This window comes from Danio rerio, chromosome 8, assembly GCF_052040795.2.
Source record: "Danio rerio strain M-AB ecotype USA chromosome 8, GRCz13ab, whole genome shotgun sequence".
In the NCBI taxonomy this organism is placed as follows: Eukaryota; Metazoa; Chordata; class Actinopteri; order Cypriniformes; family Danionidae; genus Danio; species Danio rerio.
Genome location: NC_141028.1, coordinates 37,051,735 through 37,072,534, shown reverse-complemented (window position 1 = coordinate 37,072,534; position 20,800 = coordinate 37,051,735). Strand labels below are relative to the sequence as shown.

The 20,800-nt window shown below is 32.7% G+C and overlaps 1 protein-coding gene across 8 annotated transcripts in view; it reads left to right on the top strand.

The window, feature by feature from the left end:
* Window positions 1-880: 880 nt before the first annotated feature.
* Window positions 881-20,800, top strand: part of LOC141375838 (uncharacterized) — a 488,480-nt gene continuing 468,560 nt past the window's right edge. For 4 of the 8 annotated variants that reach the window (XR_015944761.1, XR_015944760.1, XR_015944762.1 and 1 more), the window contains exons 1-12: window positions 1,259-1,429; window positions 2,512-2,679; window positions 2,964-3,025; window positions 3,305-3,383; window positions 3,619-3,694; window positions 4,000-4,054; window positions 7,181-7,232; window positions 7,441-7,518; window positions 8,825-8,978; window positions 12,189-12,223; window positions 12,319-12,430; window positions 14,111-14,231. The gene's annotated coding sequence lies outside the window, so the exon portion shown is untranslated. Of the gene's footprint in view, window positions 992-1,258; window positions 1,430-2,511; window positions 2,680-2,963; window positions 3,026-3,304; window positions 3,384-3,618; window positions 3,695-3,999; window positions 4,055-7,180; window positions 7,233-7,440; window positions 7,519-8,824; window positions 8,979-12,188; window positions 12,224-12,318; window positions 12,431-14,110; window positions 14,232-20,800 lie in introns of those variants that run through there. The other 4 variants (XR_015944744.1, XR_015944742.1, XR_015944743.1 and 1 more) reach the window with 4 other exon arrangements.

The following is a 20,800-nucleotide window of genomic DNA, read 5'->3' as shown; positions in this document are numbered from 1 at the left end:
AACACGTGACGCATGCGCTGTACAACTTCCGGCAATATTATTATTATTATTAATATTAATTTTATTGATAGTAAAATAAATAAAATAAACAGCAGAACAGTTGGCCATCTCTGAATAATACACAGCGACGTTTCCCTGCACGAACGATTCAGGCCTTCGCCAAGAAGACTCGGGTGAGTCGATGATTCAGGGATTGATTCAACTGTCCGTTCATCCTATTGGCTTCTTTGGCTGAATGAATCGTTCAATGCTTTACTCAAATAAAGCGGCCTCTTGCTGCCACCTATTGGGGGTTTGCTTTTTTGTTTTCAAAAGTACTTTGACACTTTTTTAAAGGCACCTTTAAGTTCATTTTTGCACAAAAGCTCGTCTCTGTGCGTTCCAAATGGTTTGAAATTTCCTTAGCACATGGTTTTCTTGATGCGTTTGAAATTTTCAATGTAAATTCACTCGTACTTGCATTTGATCTTTATTATGCCTTAAAATCAAAACTATACTAAAGGTGTCTTATCCAAATGCAGATTTTCATTCAAAACGTTATGACAGAACCATATTACTTTACAGTGGCCCATGGATATATATATATATATGTGTGTGTGTGTGTGTGTGTGTGTGTGTGTGTTTGTTTTTATTACATGGTGGGGACCTCAGCATGATAGCACACTCACAAAGGGGGGACCAAAAACATAGTGGGGACCGATCGCCCGGTCCCCACTATGTTTTGCCTTTAAAAGACTCAGGGGGCGTTGCTGATATGCCTAGTGCAGTTTTTTCACTGATCCCCACCTTGACCATTTACCTGAATTGAGTGTGTAAGTGTGTGTCGGCGCACTGCTCTATAGCGGTCCTGTAGTCGGATGGCGGTACTGCACCCTGACACACACTTGACGCAATTCACACACTCTGTCTACTGCACATGCGCAATCTCATAAATGAATCCGACTTTAATCAACTTAATTAAGATCTATCATCAAATTATTCGAATTTTTGGGTAAGTTAGAATGTTTTTCACCATCATAATGTAATAAAATAGGTTATATGACAAATACTTATGTTGCATATTTTGACAGTTATCAGGTATAGTTAATTAAATGTTTTAACGAATTTCCTGGGTGTTTTAATCGATGTTGTTTCAAATTACGTATTAATATAACACTGATAAGACACAAACTACAGTTCGGTATGTAATTTAACTTGTTTACACGAGTAAAAGTTACTCGCGCTAATGTGCTAACGTGCTAACTGCCCGGTGCTACGTGAGTCAGAGGCCGGGGTGGAGTGCATGAGCCGCGGTCAGACAGTCACCAATCACCGGGCGGCTAAATGGATCGACGGAGGATAAAACCATTAAAAGATGCGGAGAAACACATCACCAGCTCCACTGACAAGACCCATTCACTGGAAACCGAATATATAGAAGGTTACTAAGGTATGTTTTCATAGTTCTTGTATCGTACTTTTTAAATGGTTAATTGCTTTAAACATTTAACGTTAATCCTGAAATGACACTATTATATACTATTTATACGTTAATGTAGTAATATAACGTTAGAGGTTATAATTAAAATGTGGGGCTATCTGGTCCTAGAAATGTACTTAATTTATTGTTCTATGACGTGTAGAAACGTTTTATTTTAGATAAATAATTATAATACATAAATGTTCACTGTGTGTGTTTTATTTATTTATTTGCTGTCAAATGGTAGCCTTTTACAATAAGGTTAAATTAGTTAATGCTGGTTAATGCATTTACTAACATGAACAATACATAATACTTTATTACAGTATTTGTTCATGTTTGTTAACTTTAGTAAATGAAAATAAAGTTGTTCATTACTAGTTGAACACGCACAATGCATTAATTATTGCAATGCATTATTACTGGTACAAGCATGAATGTAGATTTGAATAATGCATTAGTAATTAGTAAATGTTAAACTGATTAATAAATGCTGTACATGCATTGTTCATTACTAGGTCATGTTAGTAAGTAGTAGTACATTAACTAATAAAACCTGATTGTAAAGTGTGACCTGTAAACAATTAAAGTGGAAAAAAAGTTCTTTAAAACTGTCCTAAGAAAGAAGAACAGGTGTTCAATAGTATTAGAACAACATTGAGGAAAGGTTCTGATCCACTTCAAAAGGTTTACTGTATTTATAATTCACACACAGAGAGGATGCTAATGTGAGGTTTTTGTAGTTTTTGAACCCTACACATTTCATTAAATCTTTTAGGTCAGAGTTTGCGTTGTCCACATTTATTAAAGGAAGTTTTGTGGTTGAGTACAAATGATAGAGCTTGTGGAAGCAAAGCATATATGAGATATAATAAAAATACTGTCTTTATGTTTGACTTTATATGGTAAAACAAGAACAGGTGGTTAAGTGTTTTCCCCATTCAAATGTACATGTATATATTATATTCATTGTGTTTGTATTCATGCCATAGTTTAGCTTTTTATTGCTATGAGAGGGCATAATTAAAATGTTGCCTGCTCTTTTCTCTTAGTTTTGCAGCATTGATGCCGATCATGAGGACGATCTGCACCCTAACTGCACTGTCAATAAGATCGTTGTTCAGAGAAAACCTCATTTGTGCCTTTTTGCAATCAGGGATATTTTCTTTGGAGAGGAAATAACGTTTGACTATGGCGCATGTGATTGGCCTTGGAGAAAGGTTTGACATTTTGATTACTTAATACATTAATCCTTAATACATTCAGCAAAGCTAAGAGTTTTTTAATGTTAATATAGATTAAGGGTAAATCTGTTCAAAAATAAAGAGTTTGCATCATCCATAAGAGATAATGAAATCAATCTCTTAATATCTTCTTCTTGTCTTAATGGGTAAAAAAGTTTAATTAATTGGGTAATGCTTTACTTTAAAGGGGGGTTCATAAGACTGTCATGAAAGCTTTATAGTCATGACATGACTTGTATAACAAAGCTGTTTTTAAATAGCTTTCATTGAAGGATGCCCATATGACTGCAGAAGAAAACTGCTCCGACAACTCTCTGATGAGGTATGTTTATTAGTATTATTATTATTAGTAGTAGTAGTAGTAGTAGTAGTAGTAGATGTTGTTGCTGTAGTAGTGCATTTAATTGTAATTATTTAACTTAGTGTGTGTCCTAATTTATGAACATATGCAATAGTGTAACATTGTGGGGACCAGAGGCATGTTAGAGAAGCTGTGAAACACACTTAGTCCTCAATACACACACAGTACGGTCTGACATAGTGGGGACCAGGAGCCCTGAGTACTACTGTCTAATTATTATTTTGTGTTTTTTATATTCAGCTTTCATTGAAGTATGATCATATGACGAGAAGAAGAGAACTGCTCTGCTCCAGTAGGAGACCCACAACCCTCTGATGAGGTGTGTTTAAATTTAATAATAATAATAATTATTATTAGTAGTAGTAGTAGAAGTAGAAGTGTGTGTCCTAATTGGTGAACGTATGCACTAGTGTAACATTGTGGGGACCAGAGGCATGTTAGAGAAACTGTGAAACACACTTAGTCCTGAATACACACTCAGTACGGTCTGACATAGTGGGGACCGGAACCCTTGAGTACTGCTGTCTAACTAATATAAATTTTTTTATTTTCAGCTTATATTGAAGGATGACCATATGACAGAGGAAGAGAACTGCTCTGCTCCAGCACGTGACCCACAACTCTGATGAGGTGTGTTTAATGTTGTTGTTATTTTTATTAGTAGTAGTAGTAGTAGTAGTAGTTGTAGTAGTTGTTGTTGTAGTAGTAGTGCATTTAATTGTAATTATTTTCTTAATCAAAATCTAGAAATGAAATAGAGTGTGTGTCCTAATTGGTGAACCCATGCACTAGTGTAACATTGTGGGGACCAGAGGCATGTTAGAGAAGCTGTGAAACACACTTAGTCCTCAATACACACACAGTAAGGTCTGACATAGTGGGGACCGCGACCCTTGAGTACTGCTGTCTAACTAATATATATTTTTTATATTCAGCTTTTATTGAAGGATGACCATATGACAGAGGAAGAGAACTGCTCTGCTCCAACACGTAACTCACAACTCTGTTATTGCATATCAGATTCAACGAACCGTTTACTACGGATTTCATGTAATTTTGATAACTGTGCATTAATCAGATGTCATCAAGCTGCTGTGCCGTCAGCCAATCGTTGTATTGCTGATAATGATTTTGAGGATCGATAGATCTGTCACAACACACAGTCACAACACCTCTCAGATCAGTTTAATCTGATTCGCAAACTTTTTTGAAGAACCAAATTAGCCTAAGATGAGTTATCAAGATTAAAAGATCCAGGATCTGTAATATATTCTTAGATTATTTAAGCGAGGTCCGAAGAACAGACCCCTGGACCCTTGAGTACTACTGTCTAAATTATATTTTTCAAAATAAAAATTATAAATTATATATAAAAATATATAAAATATATTTATAAGATATTTATAAAATTATATATAAAATATACATTTTTAATTATATACAGTTAAAGTCAGAATTATTAGCCCCCTTGTTTATTTCTTGTACTAAATTTCTGTTTAATGGAAAGCAGATTTTTTAAACACATTTCTAATCATAACAGTGTTAATAACTCATCTCTAATAACTGATTTATTTTCTCTTTGCCATGATGACAGTAAAAATTATTTGACTAGATATTTTTCAAGACACTTCTATACAGCTTAAAGTGACATTTAAAGGCTTCACTAAGTTAATTAGGGTAACTAGGCAAGTTATTGGAGGGATAATAATATTGACCTTAAAATGGTTCATAAAAAATTAAAACTGCTTTTATTCTAGCTGAAATAAAACAAATAAGACTTTCTCCAGAAGAAAAAAATATTATCAGAAATACTATGAAAAAATTCCCTGCTCTGTTACACATCATTTGGCAAATATTTGTAAAAAAGTTTTAAAAAGGTGGGCTGACTTCAACTGTATATACTTTCATATATATATATATATATATATATATATATATATATATATATATATATATATATATATATATATATATATATATATATATACACACAGTTGAAGTCAGAATTATTAGACCCCTTGGAATTTTTCTCTTCTTTTTTAAATATTTCCTAAACGATGTTTAACAGAGCAAGGAAATTTTCACAGTGTGTCTGATAATATTTTTTTCTTCTGGAGAAAGTCTTATTTGTTTTATTTTGACTAGAATAAAAACAATTTACATTTTTTTAAACACCGTTTAAGGGACAAAATTATTAGCCTCTTTAAGCTATATTTTTTTCTCGATAATCTACAGAACAAACCATCATTATACAATAACTTGACTAATTACCCTAACCTGTCTAGTTAACCTAATTACCCTAGTGAAGCCTTTAAATTTCACTTTAAGCTGTATAGAAGTGTCTTAAAGAATATCTAGTCTAATATTATTTACTGTCGTCATGGCAAAGAGAAAATAAGTCCATTATTAGAAATGATTATTAGAAATAGTTATTAAAACTATTATGTTTAGAAATGTGTTGAAAAAAATCTTCTCTCCGTTAAACAGAAATTGGGGAAATAATAAACAAGCTGTCTAATAATTCAGGGGGGCTAATAATTCTGACTTCAACTGTATATAAAGAGTTTCATTGCAGAACGAGATATATCCATTTAAAAAAATGTTGGTAATTTTGACATTATTTTTCAGGACATCAACAGTCAAGTTCATTCACAATTTTTGTACATTAAACTATAACTTGAGCTCAGTGAAGGCCAGGAACACAATATTTTCAAATCCAGGATATTTTTTATTTAATTTTATGTCTATAATTAAGTAAAAAAAGACATGCCAAAATGCTACATATTAATCCAACCCACATTGTCAAACATGGAATAATATATGCAAAGATTGATTAATAATAATAAGATTCTAAGTTAGATTTGGCCAGAATGTACACAACATAACATAACATAACTTTTTTTTTTTTTTTTGCAAAACGCTACATCCACCTTAGGCTATATTATACTACATTAATACCATTACCAAAAGCTAGTGAATCAATGTTTTGTTTGATAAGTAAGATTAAGTTAGTTAGATAAATGACCTTTAGCTTGGTACAGAAAGAGTGGGGGGCGGCTCCTTCCACACCGCTGCAGAAAACCAAACCTGTATGATTAGAGCGGGCGGAGCTGAGTCCGTGACACAAACTTGCCTCGCTATGTCATATTTAATGAATTATTTCACTGTAATAATAATAATAGCTTATTTATTTGGTTGTGAAAAAGCTAAACCGTTTTCTCCATAACAACATGTGCCCTTTAAGTTCCTTTGTAATAAATCAACAACAACAAGAATTAATTTTAAATAATAGGTGCAACCACATAAATAAATCTTCAGATAGGCTACTCAGCTACATTTAAGAAATTATTTAAAAAATAAACTTATAAAGAACACTTGCAGACAGGTATCTTGTGATGGGGAGTAGGAAAAAAGGCGCTCCTAGGCCTTCTCTTGACATCAGCGGAGACTCGTTCCCTGCTGCATTTGTGTATTGTTGACGCAGACGTATCTTATTCTGGTCCACTTTTGTGGCCTTTTTATAATTTTTTGTGAAGTTGAAGACTTCATCTTCTATCGCTAAATCAATGAGCAAACTCTGAGCACTTCACCGGTAATGACTCTCTTCCCAGGGGATGCTGAGCTCGCGCCGCATCCTGAACGCTCTCTAACTGTTATATCGCACTTTGTAAAGAAACTGGTCTGACGGATATTGCGTTTTGTGAAAAAAAAATACGTTTTGTACTTGGCCTAAAATGTGCATTCTTAAATGTTATTAATGGCAGCAATTCACACATAGATTAAGGTACATCTGAACAGTGATTTCCAATAATAAAATCCAAATGTCAAAAAATGCCGTTTATCGCATTTTGCAACCAAACTCTTCATATGTATGTGTGTGTTATGACTGTATGACTGCAGAAGAGAACTGCTCTGTTCCCACAACTCAGTTTTTCTGGGACTTGAAAACAGACGCTCAGCAGATTTTAAAGGGGGGAATCTTGATCAAATCGTGGGTTTACACACAAACATGTAATACAGTGCCAGATTTTCTGGATGTTATATACACATTTGTATTTGCAAACATATACCATATTGTTTTAAATGATGTATTTTTGTGTGGGTTTTTACATTCAGAGAAAGTTACAGTGGATCGTGATTTTGGAGGAGGTGAAGTCCAATCTAAAAGGTAAAAATATTATTTATTTTTCTAATCAGATTTTTCTTTTTTCAGAATGTTTATTTTTATCATGATATGTATGTGCTATGTTTGAAAACTATTTTTAAGCTACCATCACACGCTTTTACCCATTAAAAAGAACAACACAAAATCAAATAAATATTTTGGTAAGCTTTATGCAGAGAAGTCAACTCTCAGACTTGATTTTTACTTTCAGAGTCCCCTCAAGTATCATCACCATGGTACAGTGTCTGTGAAGATAGTGATGCAGACCCAGCATTCACAAAAAAGAGAGGTATGATCATTAAAGTTAATTTGTGACTGACTTGTTTTATTGTACAAGTCCAAATGCACAAGCTCATTTACATAACATGTAGGGTAAAACAGGACAGAAGCACATTACTTCCATGATGATTTCAGTACAGTTGCACTTGATGTCTCATTTCATGTTAGTTAAACAATATTGCTAAATACTTTGGAAAAATATACTAATTGCATATCTGGTTACACTTTATTTTGATAATTTACTTTACTACTACTACTAACTACTAACTACAAGTAACTGCAACTACTTGTCAACTAACAGCCATTAGACTGTCTGTTAGAATCAACACTGCTAATGCTCTACTAAATTTATATAAGAATTAGTCATATTGTACTAATTTTGAGCGTAACCTAACAGTCTGCTGTACTATTTACTGAGACCAATGAGAGTTGGTTTTATTGAGGTAACCTTAACTGTCAGCTAATACTCTACACTCTAAAATTAATAAAAATAAGTAATAATAATTAAATTAGCAGTTTTTCATAATTTGTTTTTATGAAATCTGTTTGTTTCTGCTTTTGAATTGCATTATGGGATCTTGATCTTTCTTCCAACAACTTTTAATCTTAAAAAGTAAAAAAAAGTGACTTTTTGTTTGGGTTGTTGTTGTATATTATGCTACAGAAACCTTGTAATAAACTGCCGGTACATTTTCTGTTATTCTAAAGACTTATTTATCTCTATATATTATTTCTTATACATTATATTATTTCAAACTACTAAAATGTCAGTAAAAGTCACTTTGTTAAACTGTAGAGTTGAATTTTCAACATCAAAAGTGCACAGAGCAGAGATCAACATCCCATAATGCAATTCACCACCACAAAAAAACAAACAAAAAAAAAAACACTTGTAAATCACAAAATACAGGAACTGGTAATGAACAGATATCTGTTACAGTGTAGTGTTTTGAGCTAAACTTGAGCTAACAGTCTGCTAATACTCTACTGATAATCAGATGAGCGTTAGTCTTATTGAAATACTCTAATACATAATACTTTACGGTGAGATAATTAACGTAGTTGCAGAGTTACGCATAGTTAGAAGAATGTCTAAACTGGACTATGGAATAAAGTGTAACCCCATTAACCAGATTTGAAGTTAATAGGAAGTATTTTTTAATCCATCTCCATCTTAAGTATTTTTAATAATAGGCAAGACATATTTTTCTAGCATTTTCTATCACAATATTAAACTAACATAACAGCACATGTTGTAAAAATGACTGAACATTTATGCAACTAAAACCACTTTTTTATATTTTAACCACCCATAGGTCCCATAAAGAGAAGATCCTGGAGCAAACAGGAAGTACATGCTGTGGTGAAAGCTGAACCATTGGCTCTAAAAACCAGAGATCAGCTTTGGATTTTTATATTAAAAACTGAATCTCGGCTCTTTAGATAAAAAATCTGAATAACACTTTTATAGTAAGTATACACTATACATCATTAGTTTAGCACTAACTCTACATTAATAGACTTTAGGAAGCAGTTTATAAATACAGCTTCAAACGCTGTATTCTTGACTTGACTTAATTGTATTTTCATGCTTTGTTACTGATTCATTTTTCATTACTATATTATGTATTGCATTATTTACAAACTATTTGTATATAAGAGTAGTTGGTGGTTTTTAAGATAATTCAGAATGAGTTATTAAATGATTAATAAACTATTCAAATGAGCATTTATACATGTTATATTCAGGCATATAGTAATTGTAACCATGTGTGTTAGTAAATGCTATAATAACACAACTTCATGCAGTTTTGTGACCTAAGGACTGTTTATAGTTGATAAATCCCTTATAAATGTCAATTTAAGGCTCAGTATCTAATGAACAATAAATCTTTGCAATCTTATTTTAAAAATTCTGTAAAGTTTAAACATTGCAAAATAAAAATACAACATCATTTCAAAACAACAATTAACAATATGACAAGATTCATTTCAGTGTTTCTGTGATGTTTGCACTGTACAGTAATTTTATATTTTGATAAGATTGCAAAGATTTATTTTTCATTAGATAGTTTCATTTGTGTATCTTGAAATTAATGGAAAAAAAATATATATATATATATCTTCTTTGGCCTTAGTCCCGTATGATTGCGGGGTCGGCTCTTTTTGGAACAAGTCCTTCAGTTTTAGACTTGTCCATATGATAACGACTTTTTTACACCTTCCGGCCAGCCTGTCATATGGGCCTGTCACACTCATACACTAGGGACAATTTAGCCTTCCCAATTCACCTGTAGCATGTCTTTGGACTGTGCCTTTGCACCCGGAGGAAACCCACACGAATGCAGGGAGAACATGCAAACTTCTCACAGAAATGCCAACTGAACCGAGGTTCAAACCAGTGACCCAGCGACCTTCTTGCTGTGAGGCGACAGCACTACCTACCGCGCCACTGCTTCACCATATATATATATAAAGCTATAAATCACTCCCCCTTTTAATTTATTTCTTTTTTTCTGTGTAGAATATAGCTGAGATTTTAATTTTCATTTATAAGGGATTTATAAAGCATCAATAGTCCTCACTTTAGATTAGCTCACAAAACTGCATGAAGTTGAGTTTATAAAGCATTATTTAACATGCAGAAAAACGTATTATATGCAGGGCTCCAAACCGGTTCAAGGAACGGAAACGAAAAACAGAATCAAATGACATTTTTCAGGAACAGAAACGAAAACCGAAAAAAAAAGATCAACTTTAATCGTTCTGAACAGAAATGTTTACAGTTAAACGGTTAATAATGTTATTTTATCGTTCTCTTTATTATATTATTTTTGGGAGACAAAAAGCATTAATTTAAAGCATGTGAACAAATGCGACGGTGACGCTCGTTTTTATATAAACTATAAATGTCTGGCCGTGATGCGTATTTAGGCCTATGCCAGTCTATAAAAGATAATGTAGCTTAAAACACTTTAAAATTTTAGAGAACGTAATACAGTTTGCACAACCAATGTTTGGTCTTAATAACCTGCCCATAATTAAACGTCATGTAGCCTACTTTTTGATTACTTGACCAGCGGATTAATGGCAGCACCAGCGGATAAACGAGATCTGAGCATAATAGGTATGACCAATATGTGCATAACCAATATGCAAAGTCAAGAGAGTGCACGACTCCATAGGGTAACGTAGCCTAAACTGCGCACACTTGATTATGTAATGTGTGAAATCGTGGACGCATCTCAAAGAGCAAAGCATAACTTATTAAATGCCCATGCTTAATCGGTCATCGATAAGGTCTATCGGTTTTAAAGGGTTACCGACAATAAATCAATCGAGTAATCGTTAGCATCCCTAGTTTAATCAATGAATGTGTTAAATTTTATATTTATATTAAAGATGAATAAGGCAAGAATATGATAATGATACTTTTTAGATTTTTACACCTACAAAAATATCTTGTGGTAGTGCACTTGTTTAATAAAAATCTTTGTAAATAGGTTATCTGTAAAAAACGCAATCAGAGCCAATGACATGTAGAAGTAGTGTTGCCTAAACGGCTATTAAATTTCTAATAAAATTAAAACCAAAGTATAAATCATTGCATTTTACGTTTGATAAAAATATACAGAAACGAAATAAAATCATAAGGATGCTAGTTTGTAATTTATGTTAATAATAAATAAATTACATGCTTAGACTATAAGCTTAACGGCTATACGCTGCCAATAGGCCACTAATAAATATTATTTTACTTTGTACTGGATTATAATGTATATTTTACTATAAAAACTAAATATAGCATGTCTTACTGTCATTTAAAACAAGTAATTCAAAATACACATCAGAACTGTAGACCTGCAGTGTGTAAACTGTATACAGGGGGTGTTGGTCAATCAATAGCCTACAGCACATAATTGAACTAATTATGATGCTAACTGTAATTTAGCTCTTAATATAGGCCTACGATATATTTTCTGGTGTTTAATTTTGCATGAGCAAATAGCAGTATAGCCTAAAGTAAATTTTTTAAAAAGATTTTACTAATATTAATAATAATGGATATAATAAATTTAAATAATAATTGCACTGTGCAGTGTACTAAATATTTGTATTAGGCTACATGACTGAAAAACTATTTCATAACAATTTTCATAATTTTTACTGCTATTTCATATTATACAACATCTAAATGTAGGGCCGGGCCTGCGCTCGATACCAAGGAGTGGGGCTGTGTGTAGAGGGAACCGATTGGATTTTCTTTTTTTTTTTCTTTTTTTTTTAGCCCTGATTATATGCCTGAATAGTAAATGTATAAATGTTCATTTATATAGTTTTTTAATCATTTATTTACTCATTCTTAATGATCTTAAAAAACACCAATTATTCTTAGACAGTTTGTAAATAATGCAATACTTCATTTAGTTATGAAAAATGAATTATAAACAAAGTATGAAAACACAAAAATTGAGCACATTACACATGCTTATAAGTCAACAATAGAGCATCTAGCTGTGTTTATAAACTGCTTACTATTAATGTAGAGTTAATGCTTAACAAATGATGTCTATTTGGAGTTTTGGTGGCTTGGTTATATGATGAAGGTTTTGCATTTGTGGGGTTCAGTTCTTTATTAATATATTTTAAAATATTTTTAATGTTTTTTTTTTCAAATAGTTAAAATACGACAGAAACAGAAATAGAACATACTGGTGGGTTTTAAGAGTTTACCCAAAAATGTACATTATATTATTAATTACTTGCCCTCATCTCACTCTAATCCCCTGAGACCTTCATTCTTCTTCAGACTCAAAGGAAGATAACTTAGATGAAGTGCAAGAACTCCTCATCCTCCATAGACAGCAAGGGATTGAAACAATTTGAAGGAGAGGAATTAATAAAAGAATCTTCATTTTGAGGTGAACTAACCGTTTAATATTATTTGCTATTGCACTTAACTAAATGTGCACGCAGACATGGAAGAGTTATGTGGAAGCTTGTTATACCCAATGAGAACTGCTTTTAGACAAGCAAGAGAGTTTCATGGATTTTGTGTTTACTGTTTTTTTTGTGTTTAAAGGTTTTGTGGAAATTATTTATAATAAATATAACATTTATTAAATCTATTCTGGACCATTTCCTGTTTGGATCTTGAGGTTCCTTCTGTATTCAAATTACATTTTTTATAAACTGACCTGCTCTTCAAATGAAAATTCTAAAGCAGTTTACTGTCAAATTACTTGATTGAGGTTTAAAATTTAATATTAGTAAGGGTGCTGATCTGATCCCCACGTTGCCTAAAAACTGGTAATGTGTGTGTAGAACTGGTCCTTACTTTGACTAAAAAACGGTAATGTGTGTGTAGATCTGGGGCCTCATGTATCAACGCTGCGTTCGCACAAAAACTTTGCGTACGCCAGGTTTCACGCTCAGAATCGCTCACGTTTGGATTTACTAACGATGAACTGAACGTGGGAATGTGCGCAGCTTCACGGCAGCTTTCTGGCAGGCGTACGCACATTTTTTGTGCGTGTCTGTTTTATTTCCATTGGCGACTCCTAGAGGCAGTTGTGTTAAATTCCTCTCTACAAAGTGTCTGAGCCTTGCAATGGCAGCTGTATGAGACGGGTTCATATAGTAGGTATGTAACATTTCCATACCATACAGTTGACCAGCTAAACATTAAAGCGCAAATTGCAGCAGTCGCAATGTAATCTATTTACTAATCTAATCTATCAATTATTTATTATTATATGTACTGTATTATTCCACTTGTTATTCAAAATAGCAAGTTTATTTATATATTTATATCCGGCGCGTACTGTTTTAGACAATAATAATTAGTGACTGGGAACAGAAGATGAGAACAAATAAACGTTAGAAATAGGTGTTTGTAATGGCAGCATCAGAAGTAGTTCTTCAAAATGTGTATTTGCTAATAATAGCACGCACTCGGCCTGTATCTGGCTCGGAAGCGCCGGTGTCGATTTAACCCAGAACCGGGTAGAGCTCACTCCTCCGCGGTAAACAATTCGCCGTCTGATTCCATGAGATGTAACGTTATGATAGATGCACTATGTAACTGTGATTTTTTTTCTTCACATACTTTTATGTGAGAAGCAATGACCATTCGAATATGGTATAAATAACATGGTAACAAGGTATATTAAACATAAATATGACGTAGAAACAATTTACTAAACTTGAATTATTAAGCATGATTGAACAAAATGTTTGAATTTAGTAATGTAAATGTGTGGTTTTATTTTTTCTAATGTTTTTTTGTGATAAACTTGTGTTCAGTTAAACTGTACATTTGAATAAATGAACTTTTATTATGAAAAGAGGTTAACTTACCCAAGTTAAATAACTTTATTTGATCAAATTGTCAAAATAGTGCACTACTAACTTATATTTTGTTAAATGGTTTGAAATGTGATAACTGTATTATGAAATTTGATAACTATATTACTATTTTCTGTTTTGGTCTTCTTTAGAGAATTTTACACTACGTCACATATATTAATACTGCTTTGCATATGTGGTATTGTATTGATATTATAAACTGTGAAGTTTAACCTTATATAATATTTTAACAGTGAATGAATGGTGGTAAGAGTCAAAGCAGAGGATTAAATCCTTTGAAAGATGCTGCTCATCATGTGAGGTTGGGGAAGGATAAAGACATGCTTACGTGGAGGTACATCAGTGACATCAAAGGTACCAAAGTTTTGTACATGTTTTTTCTTACTGCAGGTAGTCCCCAGTTATTGTTTCATTATAAGCATAGTGTATAAAATGTTAAGATGCAAAAAGGAGTTTAATTTAACACAAAAAAATTAAGTCATGAATGATGATTTGATGACAAGACATTATAAATGTCAACAAATAACATTTAAATAATAATAATAATAAAAAGAAATGTCCTAATTGAAAACCACACTTTAAAATGTTAATGTTTAATTTAAGAGTCTAAAAAATGCTAATATTAATGATTTCCATATTAGTGAAAAGTTAAAACTATTAAAGATTGTACACTATCCAGGGCCTGATTAACCAATGGTTAATAACACACATTGATGGAATAAGCCATTTACACAAATTTTGTCAGACAAGTGATGTCTGACCGACAGAGACAACATAACTAAATAGCGCCAGTGGTGTAGCTTGTAATGCACAGCAACATGTTTTGACGCGATTGATCATCAACTCGAGTTCTAATATACCGTCTGCTGAACTTATTCTTATTTTTTTTCTCCCCATTGGATATCAGATGGGAAATACATTTATTTTTAGGAAACATTTAAAAAAAAATTAAAATAATGCAAATGTTAAATAAAGTCACAAGTGCCTCGTGTGTTTTGATGATGTTTATCTTATTTCTCTAAATAGGTATTTTAAATATATAATAAAGTTATTTTCAAATGTTAGCAACATCTTAATAGAATTCATTTGTATTTATTTATTTGTGACGTTAGTCACTAGGGGTGTAACGGATCACTGTTGATCCGTGATCGATACGGATCACAACCCACGGTTCGGAATGCGCGTGACCCGTAGATTAATAACTTTTTTTGAACTTGTAGGTTAATCCAACATTTATAACAATCGCAGAGAGATCGCCTCCCGTGTCATTCAAATTGCATGAATGAAAGCATTTTGGCTTCCCTGTAAAATATAATGATGACGTTGTGGGACCTACATATGGAACAAAATCAATGCCTAAAGTCTTGAATTAAAAAGCTTGTTGAATATCACAAACTGAAAAAAATAATACACCGTATTAACAAGTTCTTGCATTTTAATGACTTGAATTCCAGGGTTTGTATTTTTAGGTCCTGAATTTTAACATATCTGTTTATTTAAGCTGTGAATATTTCAACGAAAAATATTTCAAACACGTTTTCATACTTAAAAATTTAATAATTCATATTCAATTTTCAGATTTCACTTAAAAAATATTCAATACCCTTTAAAAATACGATGTATAATATTCAAAAGGTCATTTTCAGTTCATTTTATTTCAGTTCTAATATTCGCTTCCATAAATTCAGTGGATCAAATTCGACTGATAAAATTCAACATTACATCCGGGAACTGCAGGAGAAGCAATAGATTGCAGATTGAAGATCGCCAGCTGCTCTAGCTTTCACCAGCAGGTGGAGATGGAATAATGTAAGATTTTTAACCCAGTAAACAGGCGAGAAAAAGGCTAATAGAGGCAAAAAAGTAGCATTTAATTTTGATATCAATGCCTTGGACATTATAAATAATAAAAAGTATGAGTAAAATGAGTAAATGAGGTTTTAGTCATCTATATTTGCCCTTATGTAACGGAAGCCAGCTGGTGATCGCGTAAAGCTCACTCCTCGGATCCAGGGACAGACGTTCTGCAATCTTATCGGAGCTTGTCTCCCATGCTGGCTCGTTACCTGCTCGGACCGGTGCGGTTACTTGCACATAAACCGTCTTTTGATGAATATGATGTTAAACATTGTCTATCTTTATTGACTCTTTCTTCCATAGACGCGAAGTATTATATTGACAGCTAAAGAATATAAACGTAAGAGAAACAGGAGAGGAAATATTATAATAATAATACAAAATAGATAAACATTGACAGGGCTAAGAACAATTACGAACAAAGATTTTCAAAACCAGAGAGATTTTATCAGGATGTCACAAAACAGTTTACTTGGAACTGTTAAACAGTGTTCAGGTATGATTTAAGGTTGGTTATGGATGGGGCGTCTAATTTAAAATAATTTAATATAATGTGCGAATGCATTAAAGGAGCGTCTTCAGTTATTCACACAGAACCGTCTAATATGGCATAACTATAAGGAGTAATGTTTGCGCTGTTTAAACGCAGCTATGTCAGGATTGGGATAGGTTATACATTTTCATCATTTAAATTATTATTATGATTGTTAATATTATTATTGTATGACATTTATTTGGGCTATTGCGCTTAAATAAGTCATCTGTAATTCTAAATTAATATTTCTATTTATCCTTTTTATCACTCTGCCTGTCTTTCTCTTCTTTTTTCTAGTTTTTGGGGTTCTGCCATGGTTAAACGTTTGCAAAATGTCTTAGTTTGTCCAGATTATTGTTTTATTGTTATGTAGCCTATAGGCGAGAAAAAGGTATTAACGCAAAAGTGGCAACGTCGCAGCCAATGATAAGTAATAAAATGAGTCGCCTATGGTTTGATAATAGGCAGTTATAACTGACTTTAATTAGTTTTTATTAAATGAGAAAACCGTTATTTATAACTTTGCAGCGACCGTTTGTATTTTATGATTAGCAAAGTTTATCTTTTTTGCAGTTATTAAACATATAAACTTATTTAAACTGGTTTAAATTTAATATAGTTGTCACTTCAGCTAGTTTCATAAGATTAATGTTTAGAATGCGTGGTTTGACATGCGTGGTTGAGGGGTTCCTGCAAAGCAGCTCAATGTTCATCCTCATGGGGTATTACTGAGCTTTAATCGCCATCCACTGTAGAGAATGTATTTGCTCATTTATTTTATTAACTCTTTTCTGCAAGTGTGTTTTATGATTTCACAAAGTCAAACCATTATGTTTTTATTTTATATTTTGAGATGATCATATTTAAATAAACAATTGCTAGGGTAGCTAATAGTTTCTTTTTTCTTAAAAAAAAAATCAGTAGCTTATAAAATCATAATTTTTGCTTGACAAAGTTGTTTAGGATTCTGGATGCATTTTTGATGTGTTGGAAACTCATAATCTCACACTAATCAATTATATTATCAGAAATGACAGATATAAGAAATCCATTAATATTCATCACTCTTTTTACAATTATACAAGCAATTTCACGCAGACATCAGCTCCACTTTCGGAAATGGTAAACAGCGAGGTGTTATTCATATAAGCCCAAGCATGACATATGCCATGATAAATATAATAATCGAAACACTCTTGTAGGCTATTCTTGTGCTTGGCCAAATGTCATGACTTTCACTTTCATTTTACATTATTATGCACAAGCCCAGATATCATCTGAAACTTTGGAAGAATTCCTATCATATATTGGCAGCCATCCAGCATCTCTTAACCAGTTTGATATGCGGCGCTGGCTCTGACCGGCCACCGGAGCTCGCGGCCACTCGTTCGACTTTGTCGTGAGCAAGCCGCACCGCACATGCATAAAAACGTCAATCATTTCATTCATTCATCAATTCATTCATTTTCCTTCTGCTTTGTCTCTATTTTAGAGGAAAAGATAATCTGGACAAACTAAAGACATTTTGCAAACGTTTAACCGTGGCAGAACCCCAAAAATTCGAAAAAAAAGAAGAGAAAGACGATAGCAAAGTGATAGCTAAAAAGGATAAATAGAAATATTAATTTAGAATCACGGATGACTTATTTAAGCGCAATAGCCCAAATACATGTCATAAAATAATAATAATAACAATCATAATTTAAATAATGAAATTATAACCTATCCCAATCCTGACATAGCTGCGTTTAAATAATAACTGAAGACGCTCCTTTAATGCATTCACACATTGTATTAAATTATTTTAAATTAGACGCCCCATCCATAACCAACCTTAAATCATACCTGAACACTGTTTAACAGTTCCAAGTAAACTGTTTTGTGACATCCTGATAAAATCTCTCTGGTTTTGAAAATCTTTGTTCGTAATTGTTCTTAGCCCTGTCAATGTTTATCTATTTTGTATTATTATTATAATATTTCCTCTCCTGTTTCTCTTACGTTTATATTCTTTAGCTGTCAATATAATACTTCGCGTCTATGGAAGAAAGAGTCAATAAAGATAGACAATGTTTAACATCATATTCATCAAAAGACGGTTTATGTGCAAGTAACCGCACCGGTCCGAGCAGGTAACGAGCCAGCATGGGAGACAAGCTCCGATAAGATTGCAGAACGTCTGTCCCTGGATCCGAGGAGTGAGCTTTACGCGATCACCAGCTGGCTTCCGTTACATAAGGGCAAATATAGATGACTAAAACCTCATTTACTCATTTTACTCATACTTTTTATTATTTATAATGTCCAAGGCATTGATATTAAAATTAAATGCTACTTTTTTGCCTCTATTAGCCTTTTTCTCGCCTGTTTACTGGGTTAAAAATCTTACATTATTCCATCTCCACCTGCTGGTGAAAGCTAGAGCAGCTGGCGATCTTCAATCTGCAATCTATTGCTTCTCCTGCAGTTCCCGGATGTAAAGTTGAATTTTATCAGTCGAATTTGATCCACTGAATTTATGGAAGCGAATATTAGAACTGAAATAAAATGAACTGAAAATGACCTTTTGAATATTATACATCGTATTTTTAAAGGGTATTGAATATTTTTTAAGTGAAATCTGAAAATTGAATATGAATTATTGAATTTTTAAGTATGAAAACGTGTTTGAAATATTTTTCGTTGAAATATTCACAGCTTAAATAAACAGATATGTTAAATTTCAGGACCTAAAAATACAAACCCTGGAATTCAAGTCATTAAAATGCAAGAACTTGTTAATACGGTGTATTATTTTTTTCAGTTTGTGATATTCAACAAGCTTTTTAATTCAAGACTTTAGGCATTGATTTTGTTCCATACCTACATAAATGCTTTTGGCTATTAAGGTGTTTTTTTGTCACTGTTTGTTTAGCCTGCATTAATGCATTCATTATGGTAAGAATAAAATCACTGTTTAATGAAACAAGATGCTGGTGAAAGCAACTACATTGTGTAACCAACAGATGGCGACAAACAAACATCAAAACTATGTAATTGAATAGGTTTTCAAATATAATACACCTACAGTATAATGAAACATGAAGTTTTATGTGTGAATTGTTGAATCATTAATTGAAGATAAATATATGTTGTGCAAGATTTCTATATATTTTGCATTATCAGCAACAGTAGCAAAGATCATATTTCATATTGAATACTTTTTTTTAGCTGGTTATTTCCTGATTTTTTGTTTTTATTAAAATTACAGGTTCTATTTTCTGTTTGTTAAAAGCAATGTTTTATGCAGTAACATTTTTGTATAAATGGAAAGCAAATTGTCTCCTCCCTTTTTTGCTGATCCAAAAAGTGGTCCGATCCATAACTCAAAAAACGTAGAGTGATCCGAACTGCAGATTTTGGATCCGTTACACCACTATTAGTCGCCCTTTCCCAAACCCTGGTTAGCCTGTCGATTATCATTTGCCACAACTAGCGCTACTTCACCCATATTCTCCTACCTCATGGCTCTGTTGAAGAGCATTTAATAGGTTGCACATGTCTTAATAAAGGTTGCCTCCCTCTCTTTAAAAACATTTTTTTTAGAAACTAGGCATTTCCTCTTAGCAAATAGTCAATATCATATATTAGGGGTGTAACGATACACTCAGCTCACGATACGATGTGTATCACGATATAGTGTTCACGATTCGATATGTATCACGATATTTGGAATAAAAATTGAAAATTTAACTGAAATGCAAATTTTACCAAGTAAACTATTTTTTATGTATTTCTTTTGTTTCAACTTGTTAAACGGAACCTTCTTTTAGAAAATATATTAAACAGGCCTGTCTCTGGAAAATAAAACAATTTAAAAACTTCTTAAAAAATATTATTGAAATGACAGAGACAAAATTAAGGAACAATTTAAGTAAAGGTGCAAAAAAATAAGCTTTCTATTCAATTGAATTTAACAGTGAGAGCTTAAGGCTTTGCTTGGTCACTTGCGTTTTTTGTGTGTGCAAAAAAAAATCTACATTTTCAGGTAATCAGCAGTTCTATAAGATAATCCTGAACTTATGTGTATCTGTCTGAGAGGTTTTTATGGATGGCTGTCTTCATGTTGGGCATGAGTGACAGGGTGGCCGTCTTATCATTACACAGGACAGTCGTGACTCTTTTTAGCAGTTTAGGCAGGTTTACTATAGGCTCGTTTGAGGTGCGCCTCGCCTTGACTGCATTGTAAACGAGAGCAGGCGTGCGCAGTAAGAGGAGGGCTCAAAAATTACATCAGAAGTCGGACACCTGCCGAATCTCGCTGTTAAGCCACCTGGAAACGTCACCAGTGGCGGAGATCTCGTTCGCGTTTTTTATCGCAGACGAATGACCTCATGAAAAAATACTATGGTGATTTATAGTAAATATTATAGCATTTTTGAACATGTTTATTCAGTATTGTGTTGTGTTTATAGTTGTTGTGATACCAGAAATATAAAATTTAAATAGGCTATTTTATAACATGGTTCAAAAGCACAACAGTATACATTAC